Source organism: Cyprinodon variegatus, unplaced genomic scaffold (assembly GCF_000732505.1).
Source record: "Cyprinodon variegatus isolate N-32 unplaced genomic scaffold, C_variegatus-1.0 Scaffold0, whole genome shotgun sequence".
In the NCBI taxonomy this organism is placed as follows: domain Eukaryota; kingdom Metazoa; phylum Chordata; class Actinopteri; order Cyprinodontiformes; family Cyprinodontidae; genus Cyprinodon; species Cyprinodon variegatus.
Window position 1 is genome coordinate 4,368,862 of NW_015150453.1, and position 4,041 is coordinate 4,372,902.

Below are 4,041 nucleotides of genomic sequence, written 5' to 3' on the forward strand. Positions count from 1 at the left end.
TTTTTTAACACAAGTATCTGTACTTTTACTCAAGCACGGAAAGTGAGTACTTTTGCCATCTCTGCCCACCGCCATTAACCTCTGCAATAAACAGTTTGTTAGAAAAAAAATGGTGTAACAACATTTTAATTACATTTGCGAACAATACTGTAAATTATTTTTAATTGAACTTTATTGCTGTCTCATTTTTTTTTTCACTTATTTTTCCTTATGGCATAAGCTGTCTGGTTTTCACCTGTTAGTATTGGTTTCACAGGATTCTAGCTCCTCCAGGTTATTTGCCTGTTGTTGCATCTCCAGTGTTTCTGTGTCATTTTTAAGTTTTTCCCATTATTAGAACTTTTTTTTGGCTTCACTACTACTTTATTCTGCCTTTGTGCCATTTTACAATCTTAACTTTCCAACTGTAAGACTTTCCATGCATGTATAATTTCAGGTATAAATAATTTATAATTTCAGGATAAAGGATAGCAGGCAAGCATTCATTATACAAGCACATTTACAAAAAACAAAAATGAAAAAATAAGAATAAAATCTCCTTAAATACTTTAATAACTATTTGTGTCATCTCCAGCTTTTATGTGAGCCAAACCAAAGTAAAATCAGCTCTTATTTTTGTCATGTTTTGTTTTGTAATTTTACTTTTTTGACAACATACTGAAAATAATAAAAACATCCCTGCCATTTGCTGTATTGCACTTACAACTTTCAGCAATGATAGAGAGGATTTTCTTTTAGTCTACCTAAGATTTTTGTTTTATTTTTCAATTTCATTCTTAAGTCTTAAGGTGTTACTGCAAAACATCTATAACTTAAACTTTTTCACACAAATCTGGATTACAAAGTAGATTCTGATTTGGACCATTTTATATTTGTCTAATAAGAGATGTGAGAGAGAAATTTACTGTAAAGAAAATTGGAAGTAAGTAAACATGAACTGCAGCTGTTATTCTGAGACATATTTGTATGTTACTGTTGCTTGATAGTAATAATCTGCACAGAAACTAATAAAAGATTCAGAGCTCTGCCCTCTTTTATCATAAATGAACAACTCAGGTTTTGACCATGTGAATTGGTAATAAAAACAGCACATGTAGAAAGTATGTGTGGCCCCAGTGAGTTGAGCTGATTCCTTTCTAAATGCTATTTAACTGTGTTGTTTATTAAGAAAACACTGCAGCATCCAGGTATTGTGCTGCCGGATTGGCACCGACACTGATGGACCTTTCCAAGTGTGTGGTCCCAGAGTCTTTCCTAAGGAAAATAAAAGAAAATATTGTGTTCCTGTCACTTGTGCTTTCTCCACCGTATCACTATAATTTACACTGCTCAAAAAAATAAAGAAAACATGTAAACAACACAACATATCATTAATCAAATCAAACTTCTGTGAGGTCAAACTGGACAACAGGTGGAAATTTTTGGAGATTAGCAAGACACTCAATAAAGGAGTGGTTTTGCAGGTGGGGACCACAGACCTCTTCTCAGTACTTATGCTTTCAACCTGAGTTTTGGTCACTTTTAACTATTGGTGGTACGAGTGGTACAAGTGGCTCACGTAGTGCAGCTTATCCAGGATTTCACATCAATGGAAGCTGGGGCAAGAAGGTTTGCTGTGTCTTACAGCCTAGTGTCCAGAGGTTGTAGGCACTACCAGCAGACAGGCCAGTACACCCGAAGATGTGGAGGAGGCCGTAGGACAACCAACAACCTAGTAGCAGAACCAATACCTCTGCCTTTGTGCAAGGAGGAACAGGTAAAGCACTGCCAGGGCCCTGCAAAATGAACTACAACAGGCCATATATATGCATGTCTGCACAAACAATTAGAAACCGACCCCTCAAAAATGGCATGAGGGTCCGACGTCCATAGATGGAGGTTTTTCTGTTTTGCTTGATGCTTGGCACTTGCCAGAGAACAACTGGATTTGCAAATTGGCCACCGTCGCCCTGTGCTCTTCACAACTGAAAGCAGGTTCGCACTGATCACATGTGACAGGCTTAACAGAGTCTGCAGACACTGTGGAGAGTGACCTGATCCTTCAACATTCTTCGGCATGACGGGTTTGGCAGTGGGTCAGTAATGGTGTGGGGTGACATTTCTTTGGAGGGCCGCAAAGTGCTCCATGTGCACGCCAGAGGTAGCATGACTGCCATTACCTTAAATGAGATCCTCAGACCCCTTGTGAGACCATATGCTGGTGCAGTTGGCCCTGGGTTCCTTCTAATGCGAGACCTCATGTGGTTTGGGTGTGTCAGCAGTTCCTGCAAGATGAATCCAATCTGAATCAGATTGAGCACATCTGGGACATCATGTCTTGATCCATCCACCAACTTTGCGTTGCACCACAGACTGTCCAGGAGTTGGTGGATGATTTAATGCATATCTTGGAGAAGATCCCTCAAAAGACAATCCACCACTACACCAGGAGCATGCCCAGGGATTGTAGGGAGGTCATACAAGCACGCAGAGGCCACACACAATGCTGAGCCTCTTTTTGACCTGTTTTAAGGACATTGCATCAAAATTGGATCGGCCTGTAGAGTTTTTTTCCACTTTTATTTTGTGTGTAATTCTAAATCCAGGCCTCCATTCGTTAATTAATTTGATTTCCATTGATGAATTTTGTATGATTTTTTTCCCAACACGTTCAAATTTTTACCGAACAAAGTATTCAATAAGAATAGTTCGTTTGTTCAGATCTGGGATGTGTTATTTAAATATTCTGTTTATTTTTTTGAACAGTGTACTTTGTTTTCACTTTAGATTCACCTTCTACCATATAGATGATTAGCTTCTTACTTTTCACACTCAAGTGATTTGGTGGTGTGTTGTCCTTTAGAAAATTTGTAATCTCTTTTAGCTTTTAACACATAAAAATGCATGTTCTTATATTAATGTATCTCTCATACTTTATTTCAAAACTGCCTGGTATATAATTTTATAGTTTGTTCAAAGTTGTTAGATGTAATTTACGTAACTTTGTATATTTTGTCTATAATTTTGTACACACAAAAATGTATTGTATAGAGTGGTGGTACTAACATTGTACGTTCCTTGGAAGTAACTATCACTGTATTGTAATGCTCTCACAAGATAAAAAATAAAAAATGTAAAAACAAATATGCCTGTTCTTTATCTGTAAATGCATAAGAACAGTCCACACTGTTTGGACTTTATTGATTTCTATAAAAATCGACCCCACCCCACCCCATCCACATCCACACACAGGTAACTGAGTTTCCAGGCCTGCAATTTGCAAGCAATGAGAATAGTCCTGAAGGAAGGCGAACAGATACGGTCTAGGAAATGTTTTTAGCAGAATAGGCAGTGAGCGGTGGGGGTTGGGGGGTGCATTCAGAGAGGCCCTCCACTTTAATCGTGGTAAACAGAGACAAACAGGATTAAGGTAGAAGCGGTGGGCTGGGAGAGAGGGTGAGCTCGCCTCTTGACTTTCAACAGCTCTGAGCAGATGCTGCCAAAGAGCCGAGGAAGAATGGTCAGCCTTTCTCATTTCTTTAACTGTTGTACATCCAGCAGCACTTTATTCTCATTGGTGGAGAGCAGGGAAGAGGCTGCCTGCAGGAGCAGGGAGTTTTAGGAATAATTGTGTCTGTGATTTGTTTCTATTACCTGTATATACATGTAAATGTGGCCAAAAGATTACATTTTGTGACATTAAGAAGGCTCCTGAAATGTAAATTGAAAACAAATCTGACTTGAGAAAGATGGTAGTTCTTCCTAGACACTGAAATCATGCTTGTTAAAGTCACTGTACATTTTTCAGTGACTTTAAAATGCTTAATTTCACCTAAACCTCACATTCCCTTTTTTATTACTAGTGCAACTTTAATTGCATTAGTGCTTTGTGTTTGGTGAGCTGGGGGTGAAACGTCTGTTGCATCTCTAAATACTTACAGAAAAGAAAAAATATATACTAGGAAGTAAAGTTATTAAACCCTCTGCTATATATATATATATATATATATATATATATATATATATATATATATATATATATATATATATATATATATATAT